Source organism: Amblyomma mixtum, chromosome 10 (assembly GCF_055824585.1).
Source record: "Amblyomma mixtum isolate Tamu chromosome 10, ASM5582458v1, whole genome shotgun sequence".
Lineage (NCBI taxonomy): Eukaryota > Metazoa > Arthropoda > Arachnida > Ixodida > Ixodidae > Amblyomma > Amblyomma mixtum.
In genome coordinates, this window is record NC_143021.1 from 1,428,943 (window position 1) to 1,449,786 (window position 20,844).

Sequence of the window (20,844 nt, forward strand, 5' to 3'; positions counted from 1 at the left end):
TCATCGAAGTCGAACGCTGGTGGCGGCGCTAGGCCAGACAAACCCGCGAATCGAGGTTGCGTCTGAGTCGAAGACGACGCGTCCATGGCGCTGCAGATGGTCTTGAGATAGCCTAAAGACTTCAAAAAAAAAAAAGGAAAAATCAGAATTCAAAGACTTCTGACACCATGTAGAGATTGCTGAGATGGCAGGGTTGCAGAGTTGGGCCGGCTACTAGGCCTAGCCTGGACCCATGCTAGCGGACGGAGCCGCAGCAGTGAACGCTCTCAAGACCGGAAGCCAAAGACCCTTTATTGTCGCCGGCGTCTCTATTTATAGAGCCGAACCAGCGCCCTCTACAGAAACACTGCGCCCTGCAAGTCATTTTCCGGCTTCCCATCCTACTCGCTGTCACGAGCGTAGGCCCATTATGTTTTTGAAGCGCGGCAGGAAAGACGTGCACACAGTCAGCAGCAGAGAGTCTTGAGCACGAGTATTCAGTAGATGGTGGAGGAAGGAACGAAAGCTCACCATGGCTCGGCAAAGCTAACAGCGACCGTGACTCGCCGGAACGAAACGCGAGCACCAAACGCGAGACGATATGGATTGGATTGCGTCGGCTCGCCTCAAATCGCTGATGGTCACGATGACGATTAGAGCAACACAACACGCATCCGCATTCATCAGTTCTTGAATCCGGATGCTACTATGACAGAAATGAGTACGCACTTCTGCCGTCATACATAACTGTTCATGATACTTGCACGTGCTCTAAAGTTTGAAGCAGGTCTACGGTTCATTTTCAAACAGCGGAATTTCAGCGCGAAGCACAAAGTCAGACATTACAGCCCGGCGAAACTCTCAAACTGTACAGATCTATATTTCTTGCTCTGCAATTTGACGTGGCCGAGGAACAAGTAAACCACCTAATCAAACGCATGTGCACCTCCTGGCTGGCAAATGACAAGTCCCATAGATGTTCAGCCTGAGGCGTCCCGCTGGGATCCTACCGCCCATCATCTGGCAAATGATAGTGGAGCTTCTGGATTAAGGGTGAATTCTGTCCATCCATGATGCGCCCCCTCTGTAACTTGGATATTAAGATTAAGACCCCATGTGGACTTTTAGCAGACACTCGATCTAAGGGGTGGTGGACTAGCCCAAGCAACCACCGATATCCTTCGGACGGCCGACAGAGGTCTGTTTCGGATGTTCTGTACGTCCGCTGAACATCCGCAAACAGCCGGTAGACGTCCGTAGGCCGTCCTAAAGGTGGCCAAAGGTATACGGTTCGCCCGCCGACGAACGTCCAGTTGAGTACGTCCATTGGCGGATCTTTCTCGAATATTCGCATATATGGTGCATGCGTGCTTTTTTCACACCGCGTGATGCAATAAAACCAAAAATAATTTGATGCATAGCACGCATATTTTATTGTGGTTGATGATACATCAGCAGAGCAATGGGTTACATTCGGAAAATTTCTTAAATGTGAGTCCTCAAATGTGGCAAGCTTGGGACACACATCCGTAATCTTCCCACCCAGAGGATTTCTGAAATAAAAAGAACGCGGCAAACATCAGTCATGTGAAACAAATGGCACAATGCAGCAGCCGAAGTAAAAACATTGGAACCAATTAATAGAAGTGTTTAATGCTGCAAGTATAACAGACAATCCACTTTAACAAACACCTCAATAAGTACAAGGCAATAACAGCTCTCACTTTTCCACACCATATTTGACACTGTATCTGTTCTTTATTTATTCTCATGGGCCTTAGGGCACTAACCTGCGCAGCACTGTACGCGGCTGTGCACAGAAAACCGCAAAGCTTCCGTTGAGAACCACTGCGAACTACAGGTGCTTCCTATGGTCTGCCTTTCGCGCGTTGTCACTCGTTATATAGGCACAGTGAACCTAGCGATGCCTGAAAAGTTAACAAGATGCGAAAATACTCCGTCCCGCAACTTTGAAGAGGAGAGGGAATTAGCCGCGCGAGTTGAGGGCTCCCGCAGCTGTGTGATGTAGGCTCCCGAAAGTGTGAGAACAGCACACACTTGTGGAAGCCATCTCCTCGCGCTTACTGCTCCCACTGGCCTGTGAACGAATGTTATATGAGCATGCTGCATTGTCCTAGAAGCAAGTTCCAAGAAGTGTACTGGATACATACCTTCGTAGGCAATCACATGTGCACTAAGCCTTCTTTAAACCAAGGTCGACGCAGTACGGGATTCCGGTGTTCCAGAAGAGCTTCAGGCGTTTCCCGTATCTTTCGAATTGCTTAATTTACATACTGCTTTCGTCCACAGACCGAACAAAGCCACACATTATAATAACAGAGCTATAAAGCTCTGCGCGACAACACTACACGACAAATTAACAACAGCGCTACGGAGCCGTACTGATGGATTGGATTGGACTGACCGCGAACTGACATCTATGATGATGGTGATAGCAGAATGCACGGGAGTTTTGATACTTACGAATGGTTTCAATGGCAAGAGTAGCTAGCAAAACGGTGGACATGTCGCACAACTCAACTAATTTGGAGAAGTTTTATAAATATTAAACTTCTTGCAAAATTCCGCAACACCTGCGTCTCCTCTTAGATAAATCAACACCACCTAGACGAACTTAAGGCTTCAGTGCTCCTCCAGTGACGTCACAGGGATGGGGCCTCACCGGTTTTTCCAAGGAGCATGCATGTTTCTTTTTTACTGCGTGAGGATATGAGGCGGCAGCACAGTTGGCTGCAAAAGATTGTTTTTACTCAAGTTGAGACATCAGTGGAGAGATTTACAGGTACAAAACATTTATTTACATTTCGATTATTGTAACACTGTTCATGATGCGGAATAATATATACATTTAAAAGTCACCAGCAACAAACAAACAACTTTTCACTTCCTTGAAAGCGTTGCAGCTTTTCTTTCCTTAGCCTTAGCATTTGCATCGGCTACATCATCGTTGAGCTTGTGGCAGAAGTTTTTGAGCAGAATGTTAGTACTACTCCACAATACATGCTTCAACAGAAGCTCAACTGTGTGCCCATCTTAGCAGGTGTCAAACTCTGATGACTCTTGATCTGCAAGCAGCTGTAATGTGAGTTCGGTGACTAGACGGCGCTGGTTCGGGCTCCTCAAGAACTCCGCTTTCTTGGACACTTGTTCAACAACAACATAGTTGTGGGTTACAGCATTTACAGCAAACAACGCTGGGAAAATGAGGCCACCTCGGTCTATATCTTTCACCAAGTGATAGTACTTTCGAGCTGCAGAGACAGTGATAGTCTTGCCGATTGTCAATGCTGCCCGACATTTCATGCAGTTTAATTTCTTAAGAGTCGCGTAGACTGCATATCCTGCCACGTACACCAGGACGGGGATAATGTCTTGTATTTTTGACAAGGCATCTCTCGTAACTACAACGTTGCAGTTAGGATGCGGTGTTTCTATCTGCTTTCGCATATCTGCCCATTGCTCATCGAAGGAGCTATTCGTTCCGCAAGCACCTGCGATTGTGGGGAAAGTATTTTGCAGCCGTAATTTAGTTTCGCTCTCGCAAACTTGCCTAATAGAAACATGATATTGGGAGCCAGCAAGTTGCCTGTATTTCCCGAAGCGGTCCTCTAAGCTGTCCGTCTGGAACTTGCCGAGCAGGACGTATGAAAGCTGCAGTTCATCGAAGCAATACCTGCTGACTTCAACCAGTGCATGGGTTGTTTGATGCAGAGAAGCATGGGTTTCCTTTGTGAGCACCCCGCTGTCCAGATTCTTCTCTTTCCAAGAATCAAGCCAGTCCAAGATTTTGTAGAGGAAAGCCACCTTCATGTCATCCTCCGAAGGAAAAACTGGCTCTTGAAATCGGTCATTCAGTCGTTTTCCTTTCCATGGGGTTTTAACATTCACAACCTTCCACCACTTCGCTATAACTTCAATGAAACTCTCTGTATCATCAGGAAAGAGTAAGCTGTGTTTTTCTCCAAGAGCACGAAGCGCTGGTGGCAGGGAGTCATTAAAAATCTGCAAGGCGAACTTCACATTCTGCCTCTCAAGGCTAGACGGGTACAAGGCTTTTCTAGAGAGCGAGTAACCGTACCTCAAAAGCTGATCACTCTCCAGCTTGTAAGCTTCTCTGATTGTAGCAAACGATGCTGTGCGTATGCGTGGAGGCTGGTTGGAATTTTCATTGAAGTCAGGAAAATAAAAGCATAGTTGGTCGTTTTTTTGGTTGAGCCAATTATTTCGGATGCATTTGAGTATATGCACTGGATCAATTACAAAAAAGAGAGGTCTCGATGGGTCAGAGGGGTGCGGATATAAAATTGCATTTGTTGGCGGCGTTGTAAACTGAGACATTGCCTTTCTGTTCACAGAATGATTATCACTGACTACACATAAAACTCTGTAGCCAATGTTTTCTAGCCCACATATCACATCTTTCAGTAAATTGTGCAGAAACTCCCCATCGGCTTTGTGCACTGGCACAATGTGGGCCACTTCCTTGAAAGGGCATGCGACGCTCTGTATCATGAAGACGAAAGCACTGGTAGCGCCTTCCGATGAATTCAGTGCTGCACCAGTTATATTGCCCCCTTTGTAATCAAAATAAGGTTTAATATGGACTTCATCGACCATCAAGGTAACGAAGCGCTGGCGATCATCGAGTTCCGAGATCCTCTTTGTAACTTAATTCAGGAACGTCGGGCCATGATGTTCCAGTCATGGGTTCATACCAAATGACGAACATATCGACCGAATGGTCATAGGGTGGGGCAGGGTGACATATCCATAGCTGCGGATGTATTTATATGCGTGCGGTGATACCGTAAAAAGAATGCAGCAATAAACCATGAATTCAACGGAGTACCGTCTCCGCTCCTTCTTCAAAAAAAAGCAGGTTCAGCTGCTCGCTCAGGAATTCTATTGCTTTGGCTTTGTCGTCGGCTGGTGTCGTGGAAAACTTGATCAACAGCAGACGAATAGTGTCGCCGATGTCTTCGTTTGCATCGCCAGAATTTGAATTTAAGCCCTTGTCCCAATTCTAAACGTTTTGGAAGAGTTCTATTATTTCTCTTGTGCTTCTGGCTGCACTCGGAATAGGCAAGTTAGGGCCCAGTCTTGTGAGCGGCTTCTTCACAAAGAACAATGTGATACTGAGGTCTGCTTTTATTACAACTGAATATTTAATCCATGGAGCTTCGTCCTCTATGATGTGCACCAACATGAGACGCTCACTGGCCTCAATTACATGCCAGAACTGTGACTTGTGGCTTCTGACTTATTTATTTATTTATTTATTTATTTATAACATACTGCAGGCCTACAGTAGGCCCAAGCAGGAGGGGCGAATACATAATATATGCAAAAAAGAACAGGTTTAGCAAAAATGAAAAATGTTAAATACAAGTTATAACACAAAATACCGCAATAAATACAAGGCTCAGATGCAAAATACAAAAAGTAAACGTAGAAATAAATGGCTCTCAAATTAAATGCTGTGAAGAAAACATAGAGTCAAAAGAATCAGCTCTGGTTAAGAGATCTGGCGGACACCTGTTCCACTCCTCAATGGTGCGTGGAAAAAATGAGTATTTAAAGGCGTTAATCCTAGCACTGTAAGGGGTTAATGATTGTGTATGATGATTTCGTGTTTGGCGCGTAGTGTTAGGTTTGAGGAAGGGGTCTGCATTCATAGACAGTTTATGGTTTTTTAGTAAGAAAAGTAGTTTCAGTCTTTGAATTTTCCGCCGCAGCTGTAATGTTTCAATACCGTGAGTTCGCATGAGGGTCGTTGGTGAGTCAGTTACACGATACTTTGAAAAAATAAAACGGACGGCTTTGCGTTGAATCATTTCAAGGGCCTCGATGTTACGTTTAGTGTAGGGATCCCAGACGGTGCACGCATATTCTAGTGATGGTCTTATTATCGAAAAGTAGGTTAATTTTTTAAGTTCAGGTGGGGCAAGTTTTAGTTTATGTCTAAGAAAGCAGAGTTTACGAAATGCTGAGGAGCATACGTTTGATACATGTTTATTCCAGCTAAGGTTTTTTGTTATTGTAACTCCTAGATACTTGTACTCGCTCACTTCGGTCAGAAGGTGAGATGAAATATTGTAAGGAAATGAGAAGGAAGCCTTTTTGTTAGTTATCGTCATGTATACTGTTTTCTCTAAATTTAGCTTCATGTCCCATTTATTACACCATGTATGTATGTTCTGAAGATTGGAGTTTAGTAAAACTTGATCATCTTGGCAAGTAATTTGGTGAAATAAAACGCAGTCATCTGCAAATAATCTAATTTCAACAGGGGTAGTTATAACGTTAATAATGTCATTGATATATATTAAAAAGAGGAGAGGTCCGAGGACGCTTCCCTGTGGGACGCCTGAAGTGACCGGCAGGTGGTTTGAATAGCAATCATCAATACAAACAAATTGTGTGCGGTGAGAAAGGTATGAGGAAATCCAACGAATTATGAAATTAGGGAGACCAATAAGTTCAAGTTTGTAAATTAGTTTGGCATGAGAAATAACATCAAAGGCTTTGCTGAAGTCTAAAAATATAACATCCATTTGACCAGCGCTATTTAGTACACTTGCAAAAGCATGAATGACAGAAGTTAGCTGAGTGACAGTGGAAAAGCCTTTTCGAAACCCGTGCTGATGGGAGGTAAGTACCTTGTTATCGTTTAGAAATGTAGTAATGTAGTTAGCTATGATATGCTCAGCAAGTTTGCAACATGTGGAAGTTATTGATATGGGACGATAATTAGCAATCAAGGCAGGATCACCCTTTTTCAGCACGGGCACAATCCGCGCTTTCCTCCAGTCGGAAGGAATGTTTCCTGTTTCAAATGATTTGCGGAAAATAACAACCAGGAACTCTGTGATGGCTTCTGCATAACGGCGCAAAAAAATATTTGGTATCCCGTCAGGTCCAGCGGACGCTTTAGGTTTGAGGTTAAGTAGCATGGAGAATACGCCAGATGAAGAAACAATGTCGGGGGTCGAGTTGGGAGACATGGTACTGGGTTGAACAAATAAACTATGATGGGAAAACACACTCTGAAAATACTTATTGAATGCCTCAGAGATTTGCGATTTATCAGCAAGCTGCACACCTTGACATGAAATGCGCGTAATTGCTTTTTTCTTTTTCGATAAAAATTTCCAGAACTTATGTGGTGAGTCACGAAGAAAATTTGGCAGGCTATGCTGAAAGTAATTTTGTTTAGCCTGGCGCAAAGCGCTTGTGAAGTTAGCCTGATGTATTTTAACTATATTTCGACAGGCACCCCCACGCTTCAGACGTTTGATTTTTCTTTTCAAATGTATTATTTCTCGCGTGATCCAAGGAGTTTTTTTACACGTTTTCTTTGTTCTATTAGGAATGTAGTTATCAATGCAGTACGTACAGATTTCTTTAAATTTATTCCAGAGTTCATCAACATTAGTTCCTCGAAACATGTCAAGGTGTAAGCTGAAGTAGTCTAACACACTTTCATCATTAGCTCTGGAGAAGTTTTTCACGGAAATAATTTTTGCAGGTTCACTGTCGACATATTGTTGAATGGGACAAGTAAAAACCACCATGCAGTGATCAGATAACCCAGTTTCAACTGAAACAGTAAAACGTTCTGTTTCTTGGCTGAGAAAGACGAGGTCGAGAATAGATGCAGCTTCACCGTGTATGCGCGTTGGGTGCTTAACTCCCTGTTGCAAATTATGAGTCAGCATAATATCACACATGTATGAGGTATTTATGTCATTGTTTGTACTAGGGAAGGGACTATTCCAGTCAATATTTGGGAGATTAAAATCACCGACAAGGTATATTTTATCACGGCGAAATTTAGACATGTGATCGGCCAGATGACATAAATATTGAGGTGGTGAATCAGGTGGTCTGTATACAGCAAAAAGAACAAACGATCTACCCCCGTACGACAGTTTTAAAGTCACACTTTCATGGTTAGCTATTTGCTGCAACGAGTGTGCCTCTGTGTTTTGATTCACCAGGACCGCTACTCCCCCTCCACGTGTTGTTCTATCACGGCGAAAAACTTGATAAGAGCGGGGGAAAACAGTTTCATCATCAATATCATCTCTCAGCCAAGTCTCAGTTATAACTACGGCGTGTGGATTGTGAATCAACAAGATAGCCTCCAAAGCCTCCGATTTATTTACAATACTACGTGCATTGATATTAAGTAAGCGAAATTCCTTAACACGAGGTTGAGAATGTCAGTCACTGCTTTGATAACTGTTTTTATCAGCGAGTTGAACTCTGCTGTTATCTCTGTCATCCCAGGTGTAAAGCATTTTTTCGATTCGCAGCTTGTCATTTATCAAGGTAACTTTTTTTCCTTCATCCCTTTCTGTTTTCGCGCTGTCCCACAGTAATTTACGCTTCCTAAGTGTGTTTCGTGAATAATCGTTCTGTATTGAAACATTACTGCCTTTTAGTTTCGAGCAGTTTTTAAAGAGTTCTTGCTTTTCGTTATAGTCCTGGAAGAACACAATTACAGGGCGGTTTGTTGCCTTTTTGCCCAGCCTGTGTATTCTGCCCACAGAACTGCAAGATACATTAAGCTTTTCTGCAAAAACTTCAGTTATAACCTTCTTTTTCAAGTCAGCCTCAGATTCCCCGGGTTCCTCTTTTACTCCAAAAACAATAAGGTTTGAGCGGCGGCTCCTGTCTTCTAAATCAGTTATTTTCGCCTGGAGTTCATATATTGTTTGTTCTAGAGTGTCAATCCTGTTTATCTGCTTCTCCAAGGCTGTAAACCTTAGTCTCATATCATTCATGAGTTTTTCCATATTGCTCTGTTGCTCTCTCAAAGCAGTTACTTCAGTGGCTAGGCCTTTTTGCCCTTTAAGTAATTCTTTCAGCATTTCAGTAGTATCCGGACCGGGATTAGTTTCAACGTCTCCACATAGGAGCAGTTTGCACATACAAAAAGCATTGTAGGCAATTTCAACGAACTGCTGTGGGCACGGCAGGACCAGAAGACAGCGGCAATCACTTTTAACAGAACAGTAATCGGTACTAACCTGCACAAGGCAGAAGAGAAGCTTGTGAGACCACATGCCTACGCTGGTTCCGCCGCGCCCACTGAAGACAAATTCTTGTTGACGTTCTTTTAAAGGCGATTCGGACAAGGTCACGTGGTGGCTAGGTGGCGTTTCAGGCTTGATGTCACGCGGGAATGGACAATCAAAAGGAAGAGGCTCCAAAGGTGACGGTGCAGCCAGAGAACACGTGTCGGTTGCTGATCCATTTACTGCAGTCGTTGATGCGGCAGAACTGGGCAAGAAAACCTGCACAAGGCAGAAGAGAAGCTTGTGAGACCACATGCCTACGCTGGTTCCGCCGCGCCCACTGAAGACAAATTCTTGTTGACGTTCTTTTAAAGGCGATTCGGACAAGGTCACGTGGTGGCTAGGTGGCGTTTCAGGCTTGATGTCACGCGGGAATGGACAATCAAAAGGAAGAGGCTCCAAAGGTGACGGTGCAGCCAGAGAACACGTGTCGGTTGCTGATCCATTTACTGCAGTCGTTGATGCGGCAGAACTGGGCAAGAAAACCTGCACAAGGCAGAAGAGAAGCTTGTGAGACCACATGCCTACGCTGGTTCCGCCGCGCCCACTCCTAGCAAGGTCCCTTAAGGTGGTGATTTTGTCCGCTTCCTCGGCATTGCGAAATGTCTGAATTGACTCAGAAATTCCTCTTTGCATTGAAGCAGCTTCCAGGCGTGTTCGCTTCGCCTCTGGCTCCTCTCTTAAAGTCTTTGTGCTTGATAGGTAACTAGGGCAGCCTGGAAATAATGATGGAATTGCACCTGACCGAAGGCGCAGATGCGATAACTCTTGTAAGGCCGCTGCTAATTCCAGCTGCAACTACTGTATAGGGCGCTGCCCTCGCGGCGGTGGCTGTCCATTGTGAACGACAGCACCGCCGCTACCTTCAGGGCGCCCCCCACCCCTATCCCCCCTTATGCATACGCTAACGTCGGAAAGGCGCCTGATGGCCCACAGCGGCCTTGAAGGGTCAACGCTCTTTTCCAGCTACCACGGTGCAGGGTGCTGCCCCCGCGGAAGGGGCTGTCCCATTATGAACAAAAGCCCCTCCAAGCACAGTGCAGTAAGGAGTTGGTACGCACTGTTATCTTCACGATGGCTCTGTCAATTTGTGGGAGAAAACAGGAACCATTTCCTAGCTGATCTGCCGAACTGACAGAGAGAGCCCAGGAAAGCACGATTCGAGCATTTTTTGGCGACGTGGGGAACGACATGCGTTCCTCACTTTTATCCGCCCGCTCATCGATCACGCTTGTCCGAACGCCCCACCGTCTGTGCCGTACCGGCTTCTCTCTCATCTATTGTTTAAGCACTGAGGACAGGGGGTACGCATCTGTACCAAGATCTTGACTAGCAGTGCGAGTGGAGAAAGGGGGGGGGGCGGCGGTCTGCTTGGGACAGGTCAGAAGGAGACCCCCAACGGGAGAGGACGTGCATGCTCTCTCCACCGAGAGAGTAGTGTTGTATTTGTTACTTTATGTTCTTAGCGAGCCCCTGGGTTTGAGGCTGAGCTCAACCCACGGGGTAGGTCAATGATTGGAGAATTGATGCTTGGGGCGGGCCACTTAAAATGACCGCCCCATTTCTTTGTTTGTTACGGTTATAAAAACCGAAGTAAACGGATGGAGACCAGCCTGAGATGGGGCTCCATGCTTAGCATGTAAAATTCTGCTACTAGGCTCTAACCTGCGGGGTCGAAGAGTAAAGTAGCGCAGTTTGTTTTTCCCTTTGTAAATTCATGTCTGCTGTTTTCCAGTTTTGCTCCTTGTATATGTTGGAAATATATGCTTCTCTTATATTTGTCATCATCTACGAGAAACAACGCCTCCTGGTCTTCCTTCACGCCGAATTAACTAGAGGAAGGGTTTGCGAACCTTCCTTTGAAGAATCTTTACTGGCGCAGTCGACAGGATTCGGCACGTGTCATCACCAAGAGCAGTCATCGCAGCGACAACCACAGGCCATCCAACACGGAGCAGCGAGGAGCCATCAAGGGACGACTTCACCTCGGCTGCTACCGACGCTGGTAGAGCGGACGCATCATCCGGGCTCTGGGCGGCAGACAACAGAAGATCTGCGCCGGGTGAGTGGGATTTCTTGCGTTTTGCCGAGGTTGGCATGGTTGCTATTCTGTGAGGCTTAGGGTAAAGACGCGTGCACACAACCAGCGAAGATCCACTACCAAGCAGGGCAAAACTAAAAACTCATCATGTTATCACTGAGGCCAAAAGATGCTAGCTGTAAGAAGGCTGAATGAAGAATGCAGGGTAATACCAGCAACGCAGACAGATACACACACATACACATGCACGACTGCGCGCGCGCAAACAACACATGCACATACACACACACACACACACACACACACAAATAGACAAGCACACGTAACCTTGTAACAAAACATATCTTTGGCAAAGCCAAGTCAGACCTAAAAACAAAGTAAAACAGGCAGTCACAAACTAAAACCGATAAAACAGCCAAAGGGCTAAACCTGAGTGAATAAAATCAATTTTCTAGGCAAAAGCCGCGTCACTCATAAAAAACCAACAACAAAAAATCAACAACAAAAACAAGACGTATAGATTTCTAAGCAAAAGCCGCGTCAGTAATAAAAATCAACAACAGACAAGAAAGGTATGTAACAGCAAGTAGCCCAACAAATCACACATGTCCTAAAAAGGCTAGCTCCTTATCAAGGAGTGTTAAAGAGGTGGAACTAATACATTTTTCTCCGTTTTTCGTTATTAAAAAGGCCTCAGTGATCTCTCTCTGCATTTTGGTTTTGCTACGTGCGAGAATTATAGTGCCCTCATACACAGGTTTGCATTTATGGCAGACAATATGGTCATACAGGTTGCCAGTTTTGTAACTTTCCACATTCCTCTTGTGTTCAATGATGCGGTCATTCACGCATCTACCCGTCTGTCCAATATATATGCACCCACAAGTGAGAGGCAGGCTGTACACAACATTGGTGGAACATTCGACGAACCTAGTGCCATGCTTCTTTTCACATCGCTGAGGTTTTTTGGCCAGAACGGTACATACGCTTGACAGCTTAGTAGGCGCGGAAAAAAGTACAGTCACATCATTCCTGTTTCCAATCTTCTTCAGGTTATGGGAAATTTTGTGCAGATAAGGGATGACTTGAATCTGCTGTCTTGGCCGAGGCACTGTCGAGGCTTCCTTACTGTCATTCCTTCGTGCTTTATGTAGTATACCTGCTGTTACACTGTGGATTGCGTTGGCGGGATACCCTGCTTTTTCAAGACGATTGATCTGGATGGTGACGCTGCTTTTCAGGTTGTGTGAACAGCTCCTGGCAAGTGCTGCTTGAAGAAGACCAGCTATTATTCCACGTTTGACGAGCTTCGAGTGGGCGCTTTCATAGGGCAATAAGCTTTTCTTGCTGCGTGGATTGTATTTGTAACAAGGGCCGCATCCGGAATCGTTGAAGGTTATTAGCAAATCAAGGAACTGAATCTCCTGACGATGTGGTAATTCCCAGGTGAACTTGAGGCCTTTTGCTTCGGCGGTGAACAACCCTACAATTCTGGCGACAACGGCATCCATGTCGCAACCAGGAGTCGCTTGAAGTATGATAAGGTAGTCATCCACATACCTCAGGACTTTCAGTACACCCATGCCTGTCAGGAAGTCATACATCCGTCGGTCCACGGCAGACAAGTAGATGTCACAGAGCACCGGTGCCACAGATGAACCTATGCATATCCCTTCTTTTTGGACAAAGAATTTTTCGTTAAAGAATATTGCAGTGGAATTGAGATAAAACTCAAGCAGGGTGATGAAGTTGTCAGTGCTTAGTCCTGATGAGCTCTGGAAGTTGATTTCACTAAAGCACTCAATCTTGTCCCGGACGGTTTCGAGGAGCCTTCCTTGTGGAACAGAATAATAAAGATCTTCCACGTCTACGGAAAAGGCTGTCTTTGCTGATTCCAGGTTTAGAAGAGCTTCGACTGCGTCAGCAGAACTTTTAACTAGGAAGGGATCCTCAAGTGGCAGGGACTTAAGCTGCTGCTGCAGGAACTTGCTTACTGCGGCTTGCCATGTTCCCTTTTCCGACACTATGGTCCTCAGTGGGCATTCAGGCTTGTGTGTTTTGCCTGAAAAGAATATTTCTAAGAAGTGATTCTTGGACTTTTCGGCAACTTTCTTCACTCTCTCAAGGGAAAGATCCTGCAGCAACTGCACAGCAACAGATTTCTGCTTTTTGGAGCGGAATTTAACCTCTTTGAAATTCTTTTCTAAGGCTTGAAGAGCTTTTTCTTTAAAAAGCGTTTCAGGCATGACCACAAAGCCTCCTTCTTTATCAGCCTGTAGTGCAGTGGCTCCGCAACGCTGTATTGCCTTAGCTATCTTCATAATTGAAGGCTTCCTTCCCTGGAGTGCGTCCACTGTTCGTAGCAAGCAGTCAACGCCGTCCCCAATCACTCTCACCTTGTTAGCTTCTTTAGCTCCTGCTGCCACAGTCCTAACAAGTTCCAGTAATTGGGGTCTGCTTGTCATTGGTTCGTAACTGAACTTAGGTCCTTTTTGCAGCGTTCTTCTGACGTCATCAGGTAGCCGCACATCTCCCAGAACGACGAGCGTGTCCGTCGTAGCACGCCTAGTTTTTTCTTTACGAGGCAAAGTGCAGACAATGCAGCGCCACTGAAACTCTGTTGACTGGGCTATCAGCTTCTTGAATTCGGCGAGACGGCGACCTTGTCTTGTTGGATGACTGTGATCACTAACATATATCTTTAGCCATTCTTCCAGCAGTCGAACTTGGTTCCAATACTCAGATTTGAGGATTTTGCAGATCCGTCTTAAGTGACCCCACGAAGGATTAACATGCCCAAATAAATGTCGAACTTCCAGTGGTGCTATTTTCCTACTGAGACAGAACGTGACGTACCTTGCTTGGCAGATGGTGCTGGAAATGAGTCTTACGCATGTAATAGTCGGATCGGTGGTCTTTTCAGTAGATAGGATAGAGCCCAATGTAGGAGAAATCAGTTCAATAAGTACTTTCTTCTGGGCGAGTTGGTTCATAATTTCCAAAGGTAAAAACTTGCGCAAACAGTAGAAGAAGAAGGAGACGGTACAACAGGACAGTACGGTACAACAGGATCTTCCGTAGACGTGGAAGATCTTTATTATTCTGTTCCACAAGGAAGGCTCCTCGAAACCGTCCGGGACAAGATTGAGTGCTTTAGTGAAATCAACTTCCAGAGCTCATCAGGACTAAGCACTGACAACTTCATCACCCTGCTTGAGTTTTATCTCAATTCCACTGCAATATTCTTTAACGAAAAATTCTTTGTCCAAAAAGAAGGGATATGCATAGGTTCATCTGTGGCACCGGTGCTCTGTGACATCTACTTGTCTGCCGTGGACCGACGGATGTATGACTTCCTGACAGGCATGGGTGTACTGAAAGTCCTGAGGTATGTGGATGACTACCTTATCATACTTCAAGCGACTCCTGGTTGCTACATGGATGCCGTTGTCGCCAGAATTGTAGGGTTGTTCACCGCCGAAGCAAAAGGCCTCAAGTTCACCTGGGAATTACCACATCGTCAGGAGATTCAGTTCCTTGATTTGCTAATAACCTTCAACGATTCCGGATGCGGCCCTTGTTACAAATACAATCCACGCAGCAAGAAAAGCTTATTGCCCTATGAAAGCGCCCACTCGAAGCTCGTCAAACGTGGAATAATAGCTGGTCTTCTTCAAGCAGCACTTGCCAGGAGCTGTTCACACAACCTGAAAAGCAGCGTCACCATCCAGATCAATCGTCTTGAAAAAGCAGGGTATCCCGCCTACGCAATCCACAGTGTAACAGCAGGTATACTACATAAAGCACGAAGGAATGACAGTAAGGAAGCCTCGACAGTGCCTCGGCCAAGACAGCAGATTCAAGTCATCCCTTATCTGCACAAAATTTCCCATAACCTGAAGAAGATTGGAAACAGGAATGATGTGACTGTACTTTTTTCCGCGCCTACTAAGCTGTCAAGCGTATGTACCGTTCTGGCCAAAAAACCTCAGCGATGTGAAAAGAAGCATGGCACTAGGTTCGTCGAATGTTCCACCAATGTTGTGTACAGCCTGCCTCTCACTTGTGGGTGCATATATATTGGACAGACGGGTAGATGCGTGAATGACCGCATCATTGAACACAAGAGGAATGTGGAAAGTTACAAAACTGGCAACCTGTATGACCATATTGTCTGCCATAAATGCAAACCTGTGTATGAGGGCACTATAATTCTCGCACGTAGCAAAACCAAAATGCAGAGAGAGATCACTGAGGCCTTTTTAATAACGAAAAACGGAGAAAAATGTATTAGTTCCACCTCTTTAACACTCCTTGATAAGGAGCTAGCCTTTTTAGGACATGTGTGATTTGTTGGGCTACTTGCTGTTACATACCTTTCTTGTCTGTTGTTGATTTTTATTACTGACGCGGCTTTTGCTTAGAAATCTATACGTCTTGTTTTTGTTGTTGATTTTTTGTTGTTGGTTTTTTATGAGTGACGCGGCTTTTGCCTAGAAAATTGATTTTATTCACTCAGGTTTAGCCCTTTGGCTGTTTTATCGGTTTTAGTTTGTGACTGCCTGTTTTACTTTGTTTTTTGGTCTGACTTGGCTTTGCCAAAGATATGTTTTGTTACAAGGTTACGTGTGCTTGTCTATTTGTGTGTGTGTGTGTGTGTATGTGCATGTGTTGTTTGCGCGCGCGCAGTCGTGCATGTGTATGTGTGTGTATCTGTCTGCGTTGCTGGTATTACCCTGCATTCTTCATTCAGCCTTCTTACAGCTAGCATCTTTTGGCCTCAGTGATAACATGATGAGTTTTTAGTTTTGCCCTGCTTGGTAGTGGATCTTCGCTGGTTGTGTGCACACGTGTTTACGCTTGATCACTCTGATATGATTTCACCTGTCTATATATGTAGGTACAGTTTCCAAAATAAACCAGTTGGAAGTTTGCGCTCTGTCCTGTTGTACCGTCTCCTTCTTCTTCTACTGTTTGCGCAAGTTTTTACCTTTGGAAATTATGAACCAACTCGCCCAGAAGAAAGTACTTATTGGTGAAGACGCGGAACACGTGAACACCATGGAGGGAAATTTCAGCATTAAGAACTCCTTCAGTTCTAAATTGGGCCTGGAATTCAAAACGCGTCAAGGTATAATTCTCTCAGAGGCAGGGCAAGAAACTATTCGCCGCCTTGAGTTGAAGTTTCATGAGCGGATGAGAGAGATAGAGAGGCAGGAGCACGAACAGCTAAGGATGCTCGAGCTGATGTACGCGGGCGGCGGGCAGCATGGTACTGCTTCCGATAGAAAGGACAGAGACCATGCAGACCTAGGCCCTGAAGCTCAGAGCACAGGCGAGGTTGATAACGACTTCCCTGAAAAGTTGACAGAGGCACTAGGCCAAAACAAATTGGTCACCGAGATCCAGGTAGTGGAAGCCTCTGAGGCTCTGTCAGTTCAGGTTGAAAAACCACTGTCAGGAAAAGCAGCGCTCGAGACAGAACTATTGAAGGATAGTGAGAGCGAAATGACAGAAGAGGGAAGTTGCGAAATCACGGATTGTATGTCCAGCGCACTTTCAGAGCTGCTTGAAACCAAGTCGCAGCAGTCGTTTCTGGACAGCGCTAATTTTGAGCTACTACTGGTGACAGAAAATGTTCACCAATCGACTGAGACCAAGTGCGCTCAAAATGAGGTCCTTATGGAGAGCGTAGGTCACTCATTGCGCGCCAATGAGGCGTTCCTTCCGAAGCATAGCGGTAGCGATTCCGCAGCCACCTGCAGTGACCCTGAAGAGAGGGCTGGTTCGGCCAATGAAAGGGACGATGAGCTAGGTGTTAAACTTAGGCCGAGCGGCTTACGGGAGCTCCAAGAGAAAGTACAACCTACCTGCGAAAACGGAAACAACGTTCCGCTCGGTAGCGATCAGCTTTGCTGCTTCCGAAGCACTGATCAAAATGCAGTAACGGCCAAGCCACAGCTAGGTCCTTGTGAGTCATTCGAGGGTGACTGCGTGAGGGGTCACGGGAACGCAGTGACATCCAGCAGTCGAGAACGATCTTGCCCGATAGACGGTAGGAACGAGAGCAGCACGGCTTGTGCCAATAGCCTTCTGGGTAGGAATCGCGAAGACACCTGCTCAACAGAGTTGGTAGCACAAAGTGCATTGGACAAGGCACAAATGCGGAAATGCGCCGCAGAGAATCATTGCAGGCGCGGCGGACTATTCGGAGGTAGTCAGGATCGCTTTGGTATCAAAGATGGCAGATTGCCAATAACTGCCCAACTGGATCAAGTGGGCTATGTACCACCTCCACCGCCTAAGCCGCCATGGAAGGGTAGGCCCGATTTTTGGAGTCAGAGCCTAACGGTCAGCATTTGTGGCAGACCGAGTGGTGCAACCAAGCCGGCCTCGGCAGGCGTGAATGTTCCCATTCAGCCGACGTGGTTGGTGTACAGAACTGTTTGGTGATGTCGCAACTTGTGCAAGATACTCTATTATATGAGGACATTCCGCCTGTGTTCAGGAGTGTTGTGCGCGGACTTGTGAACCGCTGTGAACAATGTAGTGAAGCGGTGTGTGTCTGTGCGCGAGAAGGTGGACTCTCCGCAGTGTAATGTGGCCGTATATTTGCCAGATCTGTACGCCAGCATGCACCGGTGTTGTGTTTTATACCCTTTTTTTTTGCTTTGAATGGTTCTCGAAGCGTCGAGGTAACCCGGAGAAACTGTGTCCCGGGAGGACCGACAGTGTGGGCGGTAAACGTGCTGCGGCCTTTTTGTTAGTCAGTATAAACGAGCTGATAGCAAGCTAGATTATACTCTTAGAGGGGGCGTGTAAGGCCGCTGCTAATTCCAGCTGCAACTACTGTATAGGGCGCTGCCCTCGCGGCGGTGGCTGTCCATTGTGAACGACAGCACCGCCGCTACCTTCAGGGCGCCCCCCACCCCTATCCCCCCTTATGCATACGCTAACGTCGGAAAGGCGCCTGATGGCCCACAGCGGCCTTGAAGGGTCAACGCTCTTTTCCAGCTACCACGGTGCAGGGTGCTGCCCCCGCGGAAGGGGCTGTCCCATTATGAACAAAAGCCCCTCCAAGCACAGTGCAGTAAGGAGTTGGTACGCACTGTTATCTTCACGATGGCTCTGTCAATTTGTGGGAGAAAACAGGAACCATTTCCTAGCTGATCTGCCGAACTGACAGAGAGAGCCCAGGAAAGCACGATTCGAGCATTTTTTGGCGACGTGGGGAACGACATGCGTTCCTCACTTTTATCCGCCCGCTCATCGATCACGCTTGTCCGAACGCCCCACCGTCTGTGCCGTACCGGCTTCTCTCTCATCTATTGTTTAAGCACTGAGGACAGGGGGCACGCATCTGTACCAAGATCTTGACTAGCAGTGCGAGTGGAGAAAGGGGGGGGGGGGGCGGCGGTCTGCTTGGGACAGGTCAGAAGGAGACCCCCAACGGGAGAGGACGTGCATGCTCTCTCCACCGAGAGAGTAGTGTTGTATTTGTTACTTTATGTTCTTAGCGAGCCCCTGGGTTTGAGGCTGAGCTCAACCCACGGGGTAGGTCAATGATTGGAGAATTGATGCTTGGGGCGGGCCACTTAAAATGACCGCCCCATTTCTTTGTTTGTTACGGTTATAAAAACCGAAGTAAACGGATGGAGACCAGCCTGAGATGGGGCTCCATGCTTAGCATGTAAAATTCTGCTACTAGGCTCTAACCTGCGGGGTCGAAGAGTAAAGTAGCGCAGTTTGTTTTTCCCTTTGTAAATTCATGTCTGCTGTTTTCCAGTTTTGCTCCTTGTATATGTTGTAAATATATGCTTCTCTTATATTTGTCATCATCTACGAGAAACAACGCCTCCTGGTCTTCCTTCACGCCGAATTAACTAGAGGAAGGGTTTGCGAACCTTCCTTTGAAGAATCTTTACTACTCTGCTGTCGTCACTCGACCTGTAGCATCGTCGACATATGACGCCTCTCGCACGATGTCGTCGTCTGTGAAGTGATGCTCACAGACCTAACAAAAGAAATATTTGTCTAATATAAGTAACAGCCTGCGACAAATAAGAACCCGTGATCAAATATTAAATACACATTTAGAAGGTACTGTTACGTTTCGGGCGAATCGACGAACGACGAGCAAGCGGCGACACCGAAGGTTGTCTGGAACGCCTTTATTCCAACTTGGCAGACGGGCAGGAAAGAGAGGCGCAGCGCTCTGCCGTGGCCTTTATAGTATAGCATCCCCGAACGCCGGCGCGAGTCCCACTCGGCTCGCCTAGAACGCCGGCACGCGTCCTACTCGGCTGGTCCAGAACGCCGGCGCGTGTCTCACTCCGCTGGCCCAGAACGCCGGCGCGCGTCTCACTCGGCTCGCACAGAACGTAACAGTACCCAAAACGTTTTGCAAGTTTGGCGGTGCTACAATTAAAAGCTACAAAAGAGGACGAATGGAAAAAATTATTCATCTATTACCCTGGAATGCTCAGAAGGGACGAAGTTTTTCCGTGGAATGGCACGTATCCATGATTGCTGCAGCGCTTTATCTTGCGGGAACTTAAACACATGAACCTTTGGTCCCGTTTTAGTTACCTCGGCACTGAGGCACACAACATTTGTTCGGCATTTTTGCGTTAATGTCAAAGCGTCATCACAGCACTCGCGCACAGAAGAAATAGACGGCAGCCAAATAAGCCGTGAACACACCATCGGACGCGAAAGGCGACTGACCGCTCCTGCCGGAGCCACGTGCAGTGGCTTCCCGATTCCCGTCTAGGAATTCAAGGAAGGCATGCTTGGGGCAGACCGGTTTCTCGCGCCCCGTCGCGACTTCCACGGCTAGGGTGCCTCGATGCGCGCCCGCTCTAGAGGAGCAGAGCCGCGTCGCGACACCGGCCTCATCCTTGTGACGTTGCTGTGACGTCAGCTCTCAGCGCAGATGCCTTAAGTTCGTCTAGGTGGTGTTGGATAAATTTAGCTCGTTGGCGGCTCTTGCACTGCAGGAAGGAGTGGAATCGCACCAATTTACAAACATCTTCGCGTCAAACCCTCCAACTGATGCAAATAAAACAGTATACATACACGAAAGGCGCGAATTTTCTGTTAAATAAAAACGTCCATACTCATGGCCTGGGAAAATACTCGGCCTTACAACCTTCGGACGTACACCTCCTCTCTCATGCGGATATACAAAAGTAGACACTGTCCGTACGTCCGGCGGATGTACGAATACGGATATCCGAAATCGGATTGTGTTCGTACGTCCGATGGACGTCCGATCTCGGCAAAGGACGTTCGGATCTAGCTCGTACGTCCGACGGATATCTGTGGTTGCTTGGGGCAGCGCGCCCGGGCTGCGGCAAACGCCAATGGGGTATCTGTCTAGGCATCCCACCTAGTGGTTGTAAGGGCGTGACCCTTCAAGTCACGACCCCCAACACCTCTCCCTATGATTTAATAAATGTTTTCACCACCACCACCACCTCCGGCGGACGCGGTTGTTGCGACGCGCGTCTTTTCTCTCTTTCACTCTTTCCTCTTATCTTTCAACTCTCTCCTATCTGCACGTGGCAGCGGTGGTGGCTCGGCTTGAGCCAGTAGGAGGCCCGTGCACTTTCCTTTTCATCCTTCTCTCAGTCGCAACCAACAAAGCCTAGCTCTTCTATGCCAGGATATACGTAGCCTGAGGTGAGGGCTAGGTGTCCGCACCTCGGTGGACACCTG

At 46.7% G+C, this 20,844-nt stretch overlaps 1 protein-coding gene across 1 annotated transcript in view; it reads right to left on the reverse strand.

The window, feature by feature from the left end:
• LOC149324973 (uncharacterized) overlaps positions 1-20,844 on the reverse strand; it is a 117,294-nt gene that overhangs the window by 77,911 nt on the left and 18,539 nt on the right. The gene's annotated exons all lie outside the window — the stretch shown is intronic.